General features: G+C 44.4%; 2 protein-coding genes across 4 annotated transcripts in view; one reads left to right on the top strand and one right to left on the bottom strand.

The window, feature by feature from the left end:
• SLA (Src like adaptor) overlaps window positions 1-4,478 on the bottom strand; it is a 32,129-nt gene extending 27,651 nt beyond the window's left edge. The window contains exons 1-2 of one of the 3 annotated variants that reach the window (XM_061607617.1): window positions 4,299-4,476; window positions 175-332 (exon numbers count right to left, since the gene is read on the bottom strand). The gene's annotated coding sequence lies outside the window, so the exon portion shown is untranslated. Of the gene's footprint in view, window positions 1-167; window positions 333-4,298 lie in introns of all 3 variants that reach the window. The other 2 variants (XM_061607627.1, XM_061607634.1) reach the window with 2 other exon arrangements.
• TG (thyroglobulin) overlaps window positions 1-19,690 on the top strand; it is a 227,502-nt gene that overhangs the window by 164,062 nt on the left and 43,750 nt on the right. The window lies entirely within an intron of this gene.

Raw genomic sequence — 19,690 nt, forward strand, 5'->3', positions numbered from 1 at the left:
AGAACAGTGGCAGAAAACCACAGCAAGAAGCATTGCTAAGAACTGATGTACGAAACAGTATTTTCCATTAATGGTGCCTTAGCATAATAGAAAGTGGCAGTCAGCCCATAAAATGTGTGGCAGACAGGCAGACAATAATGCATGACATCCTTAGCTCGTGCACCCACCACGTACACAGTGTATGCTCACAAGGGTTGGCCTCCTCAGATCAGTCCTTTTTCTCCAGTTGTATGGGGCAGTTTGTTTCGTATTCTTTGCACTCTCTGCCCCCGTTTTGCTCTGTGCTGAAATACAGAGGAATGAAAGGCATCTCCTGCTCCGAATCCACATGCCTGTCAGAATTAAAACAGACGTGCTAGTTTTATAGCAACAGCCTGTTTTCATGACAATTTCAGCAAGGGATGGGGGAAACATTTGGGTTGATTCAGATTTTAATCCAAACCTACCTAATTTGCAATTCCCCAAACAACGATCAAACTGTAACACAGCTATCCTTCAACGCATCTGTGAATTTTGCACTGCAGTTCTCCAACCCCAAATGTGTTCAAAATGTGCATATTAGGGGCAAGTGTGCATGCAAATGCATAAATCAGTGATGATAACATGCAAAAATCCATTGCATCATGGGAAACACAAAAATGGGTATATCTGGAGAAATACACGCTAAAATGCTGGCAAGTTTTCGTGAGGACTTAATTTGTTTTGGTTTTTTATTTTATTTTTGCAAACTCATGCAGCAATGTGGTGAACTAACACTGGAACAAATGAGAAATGGATAGATGATAAAATTGACAGATTTGTCCACCTCTAACTTCAGCCCAGGGTAGCTGTGGTTTTCTGTCATCCCACAGACTTTTACCTAACCTGTCAGGCCTCATACGGTAGTGTGAAAGCCAAACCTTCATTTTTGTGCCATTGAAAAACTTCTTCCAGCTTAAAAAAAAGTGGAGAAAAATAGCAAGTCCCATAAAAGTATGTACTCCCTTGCTCTGTGTTTCCATGCTAGTGCAGTATTTATTGTTCAGTTATTGACAAATTGTAATATGCTGCCCTTCAGTTTAATTAGAATTCTTAGGGCGACTAACTGAGAGAGAAAAATAGGCTATAGTCCTAACCCTGTTTACTTGAGAGTAAGCCCCACTGCATTCATTTGGACTAACTTCTGAGTAGACATGATTAGGATTGTGCTGTTACAATAGCGACTAAGGCTGCAAACCAGTACACGCTTACCTGGGAGTAAGTCCCATTGAACCCAATGGAGCTTTCTTCTGAGTGGACATGTATTGGATTGCAGCCTAAGGCAGCTACAGAGTGGAAAAAAGAAGGCAGCTGCAATTGAACGTAGGAACCTGCCTCATACCAAATCCGATTATTGGTCTGTCAAGCTTGGTACTGTCCCTGTTGAACAGCAACAGCTCTCCAGGGTGCCAGGCTGGGGCCTCTCCCAGCCCTGCCTGGAGATGCAGGGGATTGAACCTGAGGCCTCCGGCATGCAAAGCAGATGCTCTGCCACTGAGCTCTGGCCCTCCCCCCAAGATGTTTAGAAAGCTTGGGAAATAGAAAAGGTCTTTTACTTGGAGCCCAAGGGGGATGTCTGTCAGGGGTGCTGCCACAAAGAAGACCATCTTCTTAGTTGCTGTCCCCCTTATCTCAGAAGGCTGGGGCACCCAGAAAACTTCTCAAAGCTACATGAGAGAAAACAGCTGGGTGATTGTGCGGAGAGAGAGAGAAAAAAGATGAACTGCTTGTATACCTTTCTGAGGTCTTTGGGGGGAAGAGAGGATACAGATGTGGTAAATCAGTCAGTCTCAAAATATGAAACTGAAGCCATTATCAGTTTTCAAACTTACTGTTTCCAGAGCCCAAAAAGCAAGGTGGGCAGAGGGTGTGGGAAAGAATGATTGCTTTCACCTTGGATAAAGTAATGTTCTAGTCCTCAGGTTTACAGTTACCATATTCCAGCATAATATGCACTGATTTTGTATAGGATGGCACATTACACCAGGTCAGACTATTTGCCGATCTAGTTTAGTTTTGTCTTCTCTGACAGGCAGAAGCTATCCAGAGTCTCAGACAGATCTGTCTTTGTTATCATCGGCTCCTTGAGATCCTTTTAACTAAAGATGCCGGGGGCAGAACCTGGAACTTTATGCATGCAAAGCATGTGCTCTGCTGCAGTGCTTGTTGCATATGCGGATCCTATTATTGGCTCTAAAGGTGAAGCATTTTGTAATTGCGACGTTCCAGTGGCCTAAGATGAGAGGACAACCTGTTAGGGATGCAGTTCTCTGCAGGCAGAAACAGGATGCCAGGATTTGAAAATCCACCTTCTGAACAAGGTCGGTCCAACTTGACATGTAAGCGAAGAGCCTGCACGAGACAACAATATCTCTAGGGCAGCCTTTCCCAACATGGTGCCCTCCAGATGTTGTCCCAGCTCCCATCATCTCCAGCCAGCTGCAGTAGTCCTGCAACATCTGGAGGGCATCAGGTTAGAGAGAGCTGCCAGGAAACGAGTGAAGCAGGACGTAGTCCGTGAGGAGCTGCCCAGCGGCCTCCAGAAGGTGTGAAGGGTTTCTAAACTCACTTCCCACATTGCACAGGGCTAACCTTTAAGGAGTTCTCCAGCCAGCCCTGCCTCATTTTCCCTTCTCTCTCCACCCCACCCCCATGCATGTTAGCTTTCTTTTTTCTTTCTTTTTAAATGTAATTACTCACAGAGGTTGTCAAGAAAAGGGTGTTTCTCAAAACTCTCTCTCTCTCTCTCTCTCTCTCTCTCTGATCTCTCTCTCTCTAAAAAGTGCCATAGAAAAGAAAGCTAAACCTGCAGGGAAAGGTCAGGATCAAGACACTGGATTGAAACTGCCTTTCATTCCAGAGTGGTTGTTGTGGCCCTGTCAAGACATGTCGAGTATTTTGTGAAATGCAGATTTATTGACTTATTTTGTTTAACACGTTCGCCAAAGAGTTTATTGTTATGCTTCAGGACAGGACATTAATACGTCCCATTCTGCTTGGAGCTGTGTCTTGCGGTCAGCTGCGTCTAGTGTGGAAATTCAACCCACTTTCGACTCTGGCAAATGGGTTTTGCAGGTTTACTCATTGCTTCCAAAACCTGCAAAACCCATTTGGCCAGAGATGATTGTGTGATGACAGAAAACTACATTATATGCCATGGGAAGCGATGTGCCTCTCAAGCTGCTTCTGACTCTCTTAAAACAAGCAAACAAGAATGGTTGTCTACCTTAGGACCACATGAGACATGACAGAGGCCGCCATGTTTGCTGTTTGCTTGCCTGCCCTATCCCATTTTCAGCCCCTTTCTTCACTGCCCCATTCATGCCTCATACGTTTGGGGAAAGGGGGAACTTTTTATAACAAAAGGGACAGAGTTTTTTTGGGGGGGGGAAGATGCCCTCACTGAGGTCCCTCTCTGAGCAGGCCCTTTTCTCATTGACCCCGCTATCACTGCTCCTTTGCTTGCCCTCTCCCTTGGGCCTGCTTAGAGATAGCACAAGGCAAATGGGGAATGCTCTTCCATCTCCTTCCCATTGTCACAGCTTGGGTGCTCAGAGAGGGTGAGAGAGCATCAGGTCTCTCACTAGTGCCCCTTCCTCAGGGGTGTAGGCCTCGGCAGATGCCCAAGGTTGCCAGCCCCTGACGCCTGCCCTGAAAAGGTGCATTAGTAGAGCTGAACTCTCTTCCTTCCTATGCCTTCCCTTCCCGTTGTCGGCAGCCCTTTTCTTTCACCCCAGCTCCAGTACTACAAGCGAAGGGCTGGGGAAGGGCCATAGCTCACTGGTTAGAGCATCTGCTTTGCATGCAGAGGGTCCCAGGCTCAATCCCTGGCATCTCCAAGTTGGGCCAGGAATGTCCCCTGCCTGAAAGCCTGGAGAGCCACTGCCAACCAATGTAGACAATACTGAGCCTGGTAGACCAAAGGTGTGACTCCATATATAGCATCTTCCTGTGCTCCTGGGCTGTGAAGGAAAGTGTGTGAGGCACAGAGGGCAGGTCCAGCACCCCTCACCTCGGCATGGTCCTTTGGATGTAAATGGCACACTCCTGCCTCACCATCCCTTTTAGCTGTGAATAGGATCAACGAACATGCAAACGTGGCTGCCTCTATCGTATCCTCGCTGGAGGAGCCTCTTCTCTCTGCGCCAACCTAAAGGACTAATAAAGCCTGGAAACTTTTCTCGAGCAAAACCCTTCCAGATTCCTTGGATTGAGCAAGAGATCTGAGTGCTGCTGTGCAGCAAGGGGATCAGTCTGCCCGGTATTACAGGAAAGCTTACCGTGCATTTAGATGCCAAGCATATCGCTTTCTTTCTTTCTTTCTTTCTTTCTTTCTTTCTTTCTTTCTTTCTTTCTTTCTTTCTTTCTTTCTTTCACCAATGGTACCTGGCCTCCATGCTGTGTGTAAGCGCCTGAGGAAAAGTAGGCTCAGTTCTGATGCACGCAGCAGACTGAAATGAATCTTTTGGGAAGTTCAGCACCCTATCTAGCACCGTGCTTGTTAAACAAGCCACATTACTTCCTCTCTGAGAAATAAGGAAGGGCTCAATGTACTTGCATAACATGAGGTTCCTGTTGCTAGATACTAGCTGGGCTGGGAGGTGGTCTTGGGTGTGCTTTTCAAAAATTTATTTTTACAATCTGTTTCCATGTCAAGTGTTTGGTGGCTGCGATGGTGCAAGCAATGGCTATAAGGAAAGGAAAGTCAGGGGTCCCTCTCTTCATATGAGCCCTTTGTGCACAATGAATTTCCAGTGCCTATCGCTCATTTATGCCGTTTATGTATTTATAGCATTTGTAGCCCTTCCTTCCTCCCAAGAGCCCATGGTGGCAAGCTGAATTGTAGTGCTAGGCCATATTCAGTCCCGAGAACCAACAGTGGGGGCTGGGCAATAAAGCACACTCTTATGCTAGGGCTGGGGGACCTGTGGCCCTCCAGATGTTGATTGACTCCATCAGCCCCAGGCAACATGGCCAATATTAGGGAAGGTTGGGAGCTGTACTCCCACAACATCTGGAGGGCCACAGGCTCCCCATCCCTGTCTTATGTATGTAAGAGTACAGCTGGAGGAGAAATTCGATTCAGTTCGCCTATAAAGGTGAACCTACATAATCCACACTTTCTGAAACAATACACAAACCAAAACATTTATTTATTTTATTTATTTATTTAAAATATTTCTATCCCGCCCTTCTACTCTATAATGGGGCACTCAGGCTGGCTTACAAAAATAAAATCAAACACATGCATAATAAAATTGTAAACAGTAAAATCACAAAAACATTAAAATGAATTAAATACATAAAATACAATTAAAATACATAAAATACTATATACATATATATATATACACACACACACACACACACACAGATATACATATATATAGGGAGTGGTACTAGAGGGACTACAAAGGTAAAATTTAACATAGAAGGCATAAAATCTCAGTCTAACATCTTTTATTCCAGGTACACAGAGGAAACCAGAGGCAGATGATCTTAAATCCTGGGCAGGTACATATGGGTGTAAGCGGTCCCTCAGGTATATTGGGCCAAGGCCATTTAGGGCTGTAAAGGTCAGAACCAGCACTTTGAATTGGGCCCGGAAACAAATTGGGAGCCAGTGGAGTCGCTAAAGCACAGGGGTAATATGCTCCCTGCAACTGCAATTTCCAAACCATTTTCAAAGGCAGCCCCACATAGAGTGCGTTACAGTAATCAAGCCTCGATGTCACCAATGCATGTGTCACTGTGGCCAAGTCAACTGCCTCCAGGAACGGACGCAGCTGGTAGACCAGTTTGAGTTGGCCAAAAGCACTCCTGGCTACCGCAGCCACCTGATATTCAAGCAGCAGGGCAGGATCCAGGAGGATTCCCAAACTGCAGACCTGCTCCTTCAAGGGGAGTGCAACCCCATCCAGAATAGGTTGCAACCCTGCCCCTGGTGCAGTTTTTCCCTTGACCAGCAGTACTTCCGTCTCATCTGGATTACGTTTCAGTTTGTTAGCCCACATCCAGCCCTTCACGGCCTCCAGGCACCCGCTTAGGATGAACACTCCCTTCCTGCAATCAGGTGGTAGGGAGAGATAGAGATAAACATAGCTGCTGTTTGAAATTTGCACTTCTCTGAATTTTGTAATGCAGTTTTATAGCCAAGTAATGTGTGTAAAAATATGTATACCAGGGTAAAGTGTGCATAAAAGGCATATATTAGTGAAAGTAACTAAAAAGCATTATATAAGGGAAAACCGTTATGCAAAAATGGGGATATTAGGCAAAATTGCATTAAATAATCTGCGTATTTGGAGAAATTTGCACTAAAAATTTGAAGAATTTTCACGAGGGCTTTAAAAATTGTTATTGTTGTTGTTAATAATAATAATAATAATATTTCTATCGCACCCTTCTTCTCAGAAGGAGCCCAGGGCTTACTTCTCTGTACTCTGCAGGTGAAGGCCTCCTACAGATATCATCTTATCAGGAGGTCCTCTCCACACAACATAGGAATTGGACCTTTAGTGTAGTCGCATCTACTGTTTGGAATTCCCTCCCCTTAAATATTACACAGGCTGTTATCTTTTTGGCACCTACTGAAGACTTTCCTCTTTTAACAACCCTTTTAAGTAGAGACCTGATCCTGGTCTGTGTTTGTGCTGGAATTGCTTGTAGATATTTTAATTGGGTTATTGCTTCTGTGTTTGCCACCCTGGACTCCTTGAGGAGGAAGTTGTTTTTTAAACATGTTTTTAAGATATTTTGTTTTAATATGTTTTTAAATACGTTTTGTTTTAATATGTTTTAAAGCATTCTGTTTTTAAGATGTTTTAAAGTGCTTTTAGTATAGATCCAGAGGGTCCCTGTTCTAGCCTGGTGGCTTCTGATGCACTGCTGGTAATGTTCCCCTTACAACAACCCTGTGAGGTGGGATAAGTTGAGAGACGATGACTAACCCAAGATCACTCAGGAACCAAGGCCTGGCACCAACATTACTATCTTTTCAGCCGCAGGTTAAGACCTTCCTCTACTCCCAGGCATTTGATGGTGCTTAACAGGCTGATTGTAATTTATCACCTGGTACTTGAAAATTGACCATGACTTCTCCATTCCAGATGCACCCTCCCAAAACAGCTTTTCTCAGGAAAAGGGTGCACTTGGGGCATCGCTGCTCATGTTTCTGTGCAAAATGTCTGATTGCTACATTGCAGTAAAACTGAATGACATTCTGACATTCCTCTAAGGCAGCCTTTCCCAACTAGTGGGCCACCAGGTGTTGTTGGACCACAACTCCCATCATCCTCAGCCAGCATTACCAATGGTCAGGAAAGATGGGAATTGTGGTCCAACAACATCTGGTGGCCCACTAGTTGGGAAACGCTGCTCTAAGGCATGTCTACACTTAAATTTTACAAAACAATCTGCCTTCAAAAAAAGGTGTGCATTCAAAATAACATACAAAATATGAATTTTTAGGCAAAATTGTATACGAAAGTGTGATATTACAAGAAGTTGACATTAAAATACTGGTGAGCATTTTTTTAACAAAATTGCAAACGGACATAGGAATGTAAAGAACTGAATTTAAGATTTGTGTGCCCCGTCCGAGGGAGGTACGGAGGGTGGCAAATTGAGATCAGGCCTTTTCAGTGGTGGCTCCCCATCTGTGGAATGATCTCCCCAGAGAGCCTGCCTGGCACCATCTCTATCAATCTTTAGGCGCCAGGTGAAGATGTTTTTATTTGCCCAGGCATTTTGCTCCTAGTTGGTGCTCATCATTTAATTCGGTAGGGTAGTATGTGTCCTTTTTTATGCTATTGTAGGATGATCACTTTTAGTTAATAAGGTGTTTGGTCATTGTTGAGTTTGATGCATTTTAAATGTAACATTAGATGCTTTTAAGAATGGTAAGCTGCTTTGAATGAGAAACTGAAATTCTTAGTCCACCCTTGCCCTAGTTCCACCTGTCATCAGCCCCAGCTAGGGATGTGTTGGAATTCCCCCAATTTGGATTTGGTACCAACTTTTCCATCCATCTACTTATTCTCTGTCCTTGTGCATCAGATTTTTGTGTAGCAATTTTCTGTGGCTATTTTCAAAAATAGATAAAAAACCCAAATCCACCTCTAATGTATGGATATTCAGAATTATAATCTGAACAATATTTCCTTTAAAATTATTGTTATTTCCTTTTAAAATATTGATATTAATGTCAATAATTTCACGAGGAAAAGACTGGATCAGTAAAAGCAGTGGCTAGCAGAAAAAGAACAAACCTTCAAACTGGCACTGGCCAAGGGATCCCACCCCCAGCTAGTGTGGCCAGTAGTCAGAGACTATGAGAGCTGTAGTCCAGTGGAGGGCCACTTTGTACCGCAGAGATCCTTCTAGACTTGACCTGCTGTGACCTCTTCTGAAACGTAGCAGTGGAAGAAACCCCCCAACCTTTTTCTTTTGTCAGGAAGAGTTCCTGCTGATGATGATAAGGGATAGGAAAGGAAGGAACATGGTTCCAGCTGTACAAGGAAGCACAGCAAAAGGGAGAGGGTGTTACATACGCAGCAACTTCAGCATTTGACCATTTTCCCGAAGAGCCCTGATTCACGGCACAGTGTGCAAAGTTGCATAATTCACAAAAGTCAGGCTTCTATACCATCATAGCTGAAGTTTAAATGCCATGGGAGTGGGTGAGGGCAGGCTCCAGAATTGCTTCACTCAAATGGAGCAATTCAGTTCCAAGCAAGTGAGATGTACGTGCCTGTTCTTTTTCACTTGCTTTGAGGAAGAGATCAAGTAACTTTCCAAAAGTCACAGCAGGTCATTCCCCCACCCCAACCTCTACACACTTTGGGGGGCATTCTGAGGATTTCTGCAAGATGTAGCATATCTGGGAGGAAGTCCCAGATGTAAGCAGCAGCAAGGAAGAATGGAATGAAATTTTAAATGGCAAAAGTTGCATTCATTTATGTATTTACATATCACATTTATATCTTCTTTCCATGATGGAACTCAAGGTGGCATTGATGGGGTTCCTGAGTGATCTCCCATTCAGGCACAGACCAGACCAAGGCCACATTCACACCATGCAATTGTTCCACTGTTATTCCACTTTAAACAGTCATGACTTCCCCCAAAGAATCCTGGGAAGGGCAGTTTCTGAAGGGCTCTGAGAGGTGTTAGGAGACCCCCTGTTCTTCTGACAAAGCTACAATTCCCAGAGTGGTGCAACAGTCACTCCCTCTTCCCAGAGAACTCTTAGAATTGTAGCTTGTGACACCCTTCCCTGGCTCTTCCTGTCAGGTTCCTACCTGCTCGTGGCTACTGCCTGTCACTAGGCACCACCAGGGACTCCACCAGTCCGGACTGTCCTTTTTTATGGTTTCTCTCCCCGCTCTAGCACAGATCTCAACAGATCCCCCTGCTAGGCAGCACCACCAGTCATGTCCTAATACCAGTATTCCCAGAGACTCTGAATACTTGTATTGTTATTCTCTTCACCGCTGCCACCATTTGTTACAGTTTCCCTTCAGCCTTGGTCATTACCTTACCCTCCCTTCAGGTCTGTGAAACCCCAGCCAAGGATCAGGCCTTTGGTAAACCAAATATAGTTTTTATTAAAGATAACAAAGATAACAAAGATAACAAGATTTCTTCATAAGGCACATAAGCATATGGTTTTATCTAATACTAATCCGAACTCCACCCCCCCCTTCTCCACGCTCTCCTGGCAAACAACTCTCTAAAACCCACCAAAACAACCCACTCACTTTCATCACATCACATCCACCACATCACCCAGATTCCACTGTCATTCTTCCTTTTATACGCTCAGCCATTTTAAACACTCAGCCAATCATCCAGCATTCTACTGCCCATTCACTCCCCCTCCTCTTTCACTCCACTTACCATGTATCTCCTATACAAACAGCACTTACCCTATTTACTCTAATACAGGATCATCACATTTCCCCCCCCTTAACATAACGGCAGAGTATTATTCCTGTTCCAGGATTTATACGTCGCGTTAACAATTAAAACAAGTCTCTCTGGGGAAAGTGTCTTTCTTTGTTCCTCTGTCTGGTCACGTCACTGCAGTCCCAGCCACCTGCCTTGACAGTCCATCGGCCAATACATTGTCCTTGCCTTTGATGAACTGGAAGTCCACTTGATAGTCTTGTAGGGCCCAGGACCACCTCTGCAGCATAGTATTATGGGTTTTCATAGTCTGTAACCATATCAAGGCCCGATGATCCGTTGTTACCGTGAATCTTTGTCCCCACACGTATGGGCGCAACTTGTTCAGTCCCCACACGACCGCTAGGCACTCCTTTTGGACCGACGAATAGTTTTTCTCCTTCGGTGTCAGCTTGCGACTCAGATACGTCCCTGGATGTCTGGTGCCTTCTCTCTCCTGCAGCAAGACGACTCCCAGCGCGAGGTCTGACGCATCTGTAGCCACGATGAATGGTTGCTCATAGTCTGGTGCTGTTAATATGGGTCCTTGGCACAAGGCTTGCTTCAGCAGATCAAAAGCCTTCTGACATTCATCCGTCCATACCACACGCTCAGAACACTTTTTCTTTGTCAATTCATGCAAGGGGATAGGCCACGATTGCACTGCCTCTACCTTGCTCCATAAGGGGGTGACTTTCCCACTCCCCACCCCATGTCCTACACAGATTACTTCACTCACAACTTTCCCATTCACACAGCACGGTACAGATCTGATTGGGGCATGCTCTCCAGTATTAATGGAATGTTTGGCTATACTCGTTCGGCCAGGTTTATTACTAAAGAGATTCCCATAGTTTTTCAAAACTCTCAGAATCTCTTCTTTTACTTCCTCCTTCACCTCCTCTGACCATTGCACTTGATCTACCCCTCCTTTGTCTTTGCTTTCCTGTACCAGATCCGGAAGTTCAGACCCACTTCCCTCAGGGAATAAGGTAACTTGCAACACCTGTGCATCCCTGGTATGGTAAGGCTTTAACATATTTACATGAACCACTTTGCTTTTGTTTAATTGGTCTGTGGTGATTACATATGTCACTGTGTCAAGCCTTTCTCTTATGGTATATGGTCCTTCCCAGTTAGCCTGTAATTTGTCATGTTTCCTGGGTATGAACGCCATAACCATATCTCCCACATCATACACACGTTCCCTGGCTGTTCTGTCATACCAGTAACTTTGCTTCTGCTGAGCTTGACTGAGATTCTCTTTCACAACTTCCATCATTGATGTTAATTTATTGCGGAATTCCAATACAAAATCTACTACAGATGTTTTGTACTCTCCCAGGGTTCCTTCCCATGAATTTTTTAACAGTTCCAAAGGTCCCCTCACTTTTCTAGTGAACATGAGTTCAAAGGGTGAGAAGCCTGTTGACTCCTGAGGGACTTCTCTGTATGCAAATAAGAAGCATCCCAAACGTTCATCCCAGTCTTGTGGGTGATCTTGAACATAGCTTCTTATCATGCCCTTCAAAACTCCATTGAATCTCTCAGTTAGCCCATTAGTGGCGGGATGGTAAGTAGTGGTCTTTAGATGTTTTAGACCACAACATTTCCACATACATTGCATCACTTCTCCCATGAATACACTGCCTTGATCCGTCAGCACTTCATGAGGGAAACCCAGCCTCATAAAGATTTTTAATAAAGCCTCTGCCACTACAGGGGCTTCTACAGATCTTAGTGCTTCTGCGTCTGGGTACCTGGTGGCAAAATCCACCACCACCAATAGATATTTCTTGCCATGCCTTGTGGGTTTGGAAAAAGGGCCCACCAAATCTATTCCCACTCTATAAAAGGGTTGTCCAATTATAGGAAGGGGCTTTAATGGTGCCTTAGTCTTTACTCCACTTTTCCCCACCTTTTGGCATATACCACAAGATAGACAATGTTGTTTTACATCTTTGGAGATGTTTGGCCAATAATAGTGTGCAGCCAATCTCCTCTTGGTCTTTTTTATTCCCAGATGTCCTGCACATGGGACATCGTGGGCTACCTCTAGCAATCTGGTTCTGTATTTGCTAGGTACTATCAATTGCTTCACTGGTTCACATTCATTCTTTCTCTCAGCAGGCATCCACAGTCTATATAAAATCCCATTCTCACACACAGCTTGATTCCTCAGCTTTTCAGTGAAAGGAATCTGTTGGGTCAGGGCTTGTTCCTTTATTTGGTTCAAACTTATATCTTTATGTAGCTCTTCCCTGAATTGATCTGCTTCTTCCCCAGAGACCACTTGATACAGTTTGTCTCCTTCAGCAGGCCTGCTAGTGGTTGCTATGGTGACCTGAGGCTGGCTAACAGATTCCACCCTGTTCTTTTCAGCCTGTGTTAACATGGCTTCTGTTTCTTTGCCCAGCTGCTGTCTGGTCACCACATATATTTTTCCTTGTGCCCCCATAACATCTCTTCCCAGTATCACTGGTTCTTGTTGTTGGGCATTAATACCGACTTTATATTCTCCCCCTTTTCCTCTCCACTCCATTTTCACTAGGGCCATAGGCAAGCTTTCTGGTTGTCCCCTCACTCCTTCGATAGTCACAGTTTCCTGAGGTAATATTTCCTCAGATTTTATTAAATCTGGCCTCAGTAATGTCTGAACGGCACCAGTATCAAGCAATGCCCAATAATTTGCCCCTTGAACACACACTTCCTCTCTTAGACTCGAATCCAAGTCTGTTACTTTTGTCCAGTTTATCTGGCAGAACTGAACTTTTTTCACTGTTAGCTCTTTTGGTTCTATCTTTACTGCCCTTGTCTGAGCAGGATTACTAATGGGGTTGGCAACCTCACATTGAAAACGTAGGTGCCCCGGTCTACCCATTTGTAGCATAATTTCTCCTCACTTTTAGGGTACACAGATGTTGGCATGTGTGCGTTGTTGTGTGAAACAGCATACATTACGTTGGAGTTAAGTTGAGCAAGAAACTTCTTCAGAACATGTTAAGAGTCTTTATTGAAAGACATTAAGGCCAGAGGCTTAAGAGTAAATATATGTAGAGATTCTTCAGTCACCCCCCTTCTGGTACATCTCTCTCCATAGATAAACACAAAAGACAGCCTCTCAGCTCAGAGGCATAATTCAGAAGACGACAACACACAGACTCTGTTAGAACTTTCCCAGTCGCTATCAGATGGCTACCATAGCAACGGCCCTGGCAGTCCGTTCCCAGACAGGGCATAGACATAACTCCCCCTTAACCACAGTTACGTCTTCAAACTTGCAGGCTTCATGGAAAACAACTAGAGACAGTAATGCCTACTGGTCACCAGCCCAACAGTCTCCCCTTTTTCCATTAAGACTGCAAAATATACATGAAATACATCTCCATAATACATAGTCATACAGTCATACATTTCTACAATACCTCTTGCAATACATTTCAGTACATTGCATCATACATTTTCAGTTCAGTACAGTTCAAAATTACATCTCAGTACAGTTCAAAACTTTATTCACTCAAACTTTGGTTCAACACATGTCAAATAAAGTGTCTCAGGATCCATGTCTACAACTTTATTCATTACAGGACTTGTTATTAATCCCACAGTAAATCTGTCAGGCGGTTTGCCTAAATTCGCTCTCGTGGAGCGTCTTAAAGGAACCAGAGCTTCGGCTCTCTCTGCCCCCCCATTTGTGCTTGTGCTTGGCACCGCGTGCTCAGGATCATCCATTTCCTCTGCTTTTCGTTTCTTTGATCTGCGTTTTCCACAAATGAGCTCATGCAAAGCATCTCTGAGAGGAATTTGTGTACCTTCCACTTTAATGTCAAGATCTGGCTTAAATTTCTGTGATTGTGTTTGTGTTTGTGTTTGTGTGTCATTTGTTCCTGTAAGAAGAACTGTCTCCCTTTGATCCCAAGGCTTTTCTGAGACTTTAATGCTTCTACTCAGAATTAACTGCCGTGTTTCTGGACACCAAACTCTGTAATATGCATTCTGAAATCCCAAAACAAAACCTTGCTGTGCTCTGGGCGCAAGCTTGCCCCTCCTTTTTCCCTGTGGAATGTGGATCCAGCACCTTGCCCCGAATTTTTGAATGTGTTGTATTCTAGGCTTTCTGCCAGTAAGTTTCTCATAAGGAGACATTCCAATAGCACTGTGTAACACCCTGTTGTGAATGTAATTCGCATAAAGAATTGCTTCCGCCCAGAAAGAATTCCCTAAACTGCAATCCAGCAGCATGGCTCTCATTGCTTCCCCAAGCACCCTATTTTTTCTCTCAGCAGTTCCATTGGAAAACGGGCTGTGTGGAGCAGTGAAATTCTGGTTTATTCTCTTACTCTCCAGAAAGTCACTCAATGCTTTACTCGTAAATTCCCCACCTTGGTCCGAGCGTATAGCCCCCACCGTGACCAAGTGTTGAGTTTCGATTCTCTTAATGAACAGTTTCAGCTTCTGCTCAGCTTCACTTTTATGCTTTAACAGAAAAACATGACAAAATCCTGAAAAATCATCTACCAGTACCATGAAGAATTTCGCACCTCCTCGTGAAGCATTTATTGGCCCTGCTAAATCAACATGTACTAGCTGGTAGGGAGCTGTTGTGGTTCTCTCAGCCTCCCGGTTTATTGGTGCAATAGTCATTTTAGCTTGATTACAAGAATCACAATCCATTAACTGTCCACAGTCTCTTAAACGCATGCCTTCACTGTGCAAAGGGGTTTTCTTTATCGTGTCAAGGTTTGCATGCCCCAGCCTTTGATGCCATTCATGGACGCAGCCCTGATGTACCTGTGCCTCAGCGTTTAACACAGCACACCCTGCTTGACTGCTCTTTATTACAAACTGTGAATCATTAAGGCTTCCCTGCATGCACACTTCATCTCCCCTCATTATAAAACATTGGTCTTTGTGGAACAAAATTGAATAATTACAACTCACCAGTTTGCCCACTGATAAAATATTATGAGCCAATTCCGGAACAAACAAACAGTCTGACATTATTCCAAGCTTGTCAAATTTCACCAGACTTTTAGCTTTTACGGATTTCCGTGATCCATCAGCAAGTAAAACAAAGTCTTTCACTTCTTCTGAAACGTAAAACAAATGTCTGTCATTGATTAATATATGGCTTGCTCCGCTGTCGAGCAACCAGTTCACAGGTCGTACATCTTGAGAGTTCTGTTTACAAACAAAGTTCACACTGCCTTGCTTCAAGCCTCCGTCCCTGGAGTTTCGCTTGACTGGACAACCTTTACGGAGATGCCCACAAGCCCCACAGGCAAAACAAGACTTCAGCCACTGCTGCTCCCGCTTGTTTTCCTGTCTGCTTTCGACAGCCTGCTCCGGTTCGGCACATTTCTCCTCCTTGCTTCTGACAGCCTCCATCAGCTCGGCTCTCTGCGCCTCCTGCCTCCGCTGCCATTCCTGGGACAAATCCTGCAACGCGTCCCACATCTGTTTAGCCGACGGCTCATCTCTCACACACATCAGTTGAGAATCCGATAGAGCCAAGATTATAAACGCCTGTGCCCTCTGGTCTCGACGCTTCCAGGCCGCGGTCAGTACCGCCGGGGGGTTTTCTTCAATCACTTCCCATAAATCCTCTGTTATCAGCAAAGCCCTCATCCTCGGCTTCCAGCTGCCATAATTCTTTTCATTCAGCCGTTCCATCGGCAAGCCTCCCCCAGACAGGTTTACAGCCATGTTGCTCACCTCCGTCTGGTTCAATCAATCAAGCTGCCCTCTCTGGAACTCCGTCTGCCGTTCAGACCAGCAACTTACTCCCGTGTAATGCGCTGTGGAGCGCAACCATCCTCTGCTACCACTGTTGGCATGTGTGCATTGTTGTGTGAAACAGCATACATTACGTTGGAGTTAAGTTGAGCAAAAAACTTCTTCAGAACATGTTAAGAGTCTTTATTGAAAGACATTAAGGCCAGAGGCTTAAGAGTAAATACATGTAGAGATTCTTCAGTCACCCCCCCCCTTCTGGTACATCTCTCTCCATAGATAAACAGAAAAGACAGCCTCTCAGCTCAGAGGCATAATTCAGAAGACGACAACACACAGACTCTGTTAGAACTTTCCCAGTCGCTATCAGATGGCTACCATAGCAACGGCCCTGGCAGTCCGTTCCCAGACAGGGCATAGACATAACTCCCCCTTAACCACAGTTACGTCTTCAAACTTGCAGGCTTCATGGAAAACAACTAGAGACAGTAATGCCTACTGGTCACCAGCCCAACAACAGATCCACTCTGGGGTGTCCTGTGCCCTTCAGATTTTATTGGAGGACTCACTCGCTGTGGTACCACATCCCTTCTGCCAGCATTATATGGTCTGGGTTTAAAATTTCTTGATGTTTTCCCCACCCAGCCAGTTCTATTGGAGGCAAAGTGATCCGCCATCTCGGCGGCCTGCACCGATGTAGGGGAACGGTCTTTGACAAGGAGCCTTATTTCTGGTGGTAACTGATGGTATAATTGATCCAGTATCATGAGGTTTTTCACCTCCTCCACAGACTGAGCTTTTGCACTTGTCAGCCATTTCCCAAATATGTCCATCAGTTTTGCCCCCAGCTCCACGAAAGACCTCCCTGTCTGTATCTGGCAGTTTCTGAAAAGCTTTCTAAAATAATCAGGCCCCAGTCTGAATCTTTTGTAGACTGCCTCTTTAAACTCAGCATAGGTGACGGGCCTGTCTGAGGGGAAATATTGGTATACCTCTGCCAATTCCCCTTTGATCAGGTTTGATAAATACTGCATGAATTTATCTTCAGGTAGCCCCCACAACTGAGCTGCCTTTTCAAAGGTTGTGAGATAAATTTGAGGATTTTGACCAGGCTCATAGACAGCAAAGTCCTTTGGAGTAATTTTTATTTTTGCTCCATCTCTGTCTTTCCTTGTCTCCTCAGAGTGAAATTTCTCTCTATCCAATTTTAATCTTTCCCCTTGTATCTCCGCATCCACTCTCATTCTCTCAGTTTCCATCCTCAATCTCTCAGTTTCCAACTCCCTCTGCTTGTCTTTTTCCTCAGCCTCCATCCTCAATCTCTCAGCTTCCAACTCTCTCTGTTTATCTTTTTCCTCAGCTTCCATCCTCAATCTCTCAGCTTCCATCCTCAATCTCTCAGTTTCCATCCTCAACTTCTCAGTTTCCAACTCTCGCTGTTTATCTTTCCCATCAGCTTCCATCCTCAACTTCTCTCTCAAATACTCTATATAAGCAGGATTGCTTAAGTATCCTTCTGGGGTCTCTTCCCTGACAGGTTGTTTTTGCTGGGCAGTTGCAAATCCTATAAGTGCTACCCTCAATTCATCTACCCCTTTACCCTCGTGAGGTAAATTGAATGTTATGCACTTCTCCACCAGCTCCTCTCTTTTCATTTTTATATATTCAGCCATGGTGTTTGAGTTCACTCACTCTTTGCCACACACTCTTTGCCAGTCATTCTCACAAGTAATCTTGTTTTGTTATTTCTGTTTGCCACACCACTGTTAGGGATTCTCTAGTATTCGTACCACCGCTACAGCCAACACCTGTGACGTAGTCTCCTTTGTTCGGATCCCACCGCTACTGCCACCACATGTGACGCCCTTCCCTGGCTCTCCCTGTCAGATTCCTACCTGCTCGTGGCTACTGCCTGTCACTAGGCACCACCAGGGACTCCACCAGTCCGGACTGTCCTTTTTTATGGTTTCTCTCCCCGCCCTAGCACAGATCTCAACAGATCCCCCTGCTAGGCAGCACCACCAGTCACGTCCTAATACCAGTATTCCCAGAGACTCTGAATACTTGTATTGTTATTCTCTTTACCGCTGCCACCATTTGTTACAGTATCCCTTCAGCCTTGGTCATTACCTTACCCTCCCTTCTGGTCTGTGAAACCCCAGCCAAGGATCAGGCCTTTGGTAAACCAAATATAGTTTTTATTAAAGATAACAAAGATAACAAAGATAACAAGATTTCTTCATAAGGCACATAAGCATATGGTTTTATCTAATACTAATCCGAACTCCACCCCCCTTCTTCTCCACGCTCTCCTGGCAAACAACTCTCTAAAACCCACCAAAACAACCCACTCACTTTCATCACATCACATCCACCACATCACCCAGATTCCACTGTCATTCTTCCTTTTATACGCTCAGCCATTTTAAACACTCAGCCAATCATCCAGCATTCTACTGCCCATTCACTCCCCCTCTTCTTTCACTCCACTTACCATGTATCTCCTATACAAACAGCACTTACCCTATTTACTCTAATACAGGATCATCACATAGCTCTATAAGGATTATTATGTTAAAACAAATAATTTCACATTTAACATGACATCCTATTATGCTGAAGATCACTGGAGTCAGTCTTATCGCGTGCCCAATTATACCCAAGATCCTTTGAGTGATTAGCCTCCAATAATTCACAGCAATTGGACAATTCCACCACATATGTATTAGGTTGGCATTTACAGCACTAGATTTCCAACATTTAATGTGATTGGCTGCATGAATTTTGTTCAACCTGGTGGGTGTTAAATACCACCTCAAAAGTAATTTGAGCTTGCCTTATTGGCAAACTTAAGGAGATCTTATCAATCTGTTTCTAAATCATAATCCATTGTTGAAATGGAATAAAGCACCCCAAATTCCCTTCCTGTGCAAATGTTTTAAATAAAATACATATGAGCATATATGCTACTGAGTCACATCATTTGTCTATTTGGCTTAGTACTATCAGATCTCAGCCACCTTTGAAATGCAGAACTATTAGAAAAGCAGGGTATATATTTTTATATAAATAAATCAAAATTCTAGGGGTGGGTCAGCAGCCTCTGAGCTGAATCTAGTCTAATGAGAAATATCATTTGCCTCCCCTAAAAACAAAACAGATTAAGGTGTATGCTGGGAACAGCTTTCTCCTTGTGGAAATAATATCCCTTTAGGCAGTTTATAGCTCTCGTGTGGCTGTTCTTGAGGTTGTCAGGAGAACAGGGTAGATGATAATAAATAGATCTGGGTTATGTATGGATATGGATATAAAAAGTTATCAAAAACATGCACATTGAGGAAGTGGCCTGTAAAACAGAAACCAGCAGAACGCTCAGAGTGCTGAACACATTGCAAACTCCCAGCCAGAAGGAATAAACAAATGCTTGCTTTTAGCAAAATGCCCTGCAAAGCAAACAGTTTGAAACTTTTCTGAGACCTGCCAGTTCCACTTTAGTGGCTGGTAGACTTGTCACATCAGCGGTGCAATCCTATATGTGCTTACTCAGAAGTAAGCTCAGTTTCATTCAATGGGAGTTGCTGGGATGGGGAATTGGTTTCACCCCAAGGGCCACATTCTTCTCGGGGCTGCATCATGGCAGTGGTGGATTTGCCATCACCAATAGGAAGACTGTCTTTCCTGCCAACCAGATTTCCAGTGAAAGGGCCAGAGAGCAGGGCCTCCGAGGACAATTTTTAGCTTTAGGCAGGGCAAAGGTGGCTCTTGGGATATCCTGGTTCCAGGCTGTTAAGGGGCTTTAAAGTGGATGCTTAAAAGAGAATGAGTGGTTAAGGTGTTTGACTATGACCTGGGAGACCAGGGTTTGAATCCCCACATAGCCATGAAGCTCACTGGGTGAGCTTGGGCCAGTCACTGCCTCTCAGCCTCATGAAAACCCTATTCATAGGGTCACCATAAGTCAGAATCGACTTGAAGGCAGTACATTTACATT

This window comes from Rhineura floridana, chromosome 1 (assembly GCF_030035675.1).
Source record: "Rhineura floridana isolate rRhiFlo1 chromosome 1, rRhiFlo1.hap2, whole genome shotgun sequence".
NCBI classification, from domain to species: domain Eukaryota; kingdom Metazoa; phylum Chordata; class Lepidosauria; order Squamata; family Rhineuridae; genus Rhineura; species Rhineura floridana.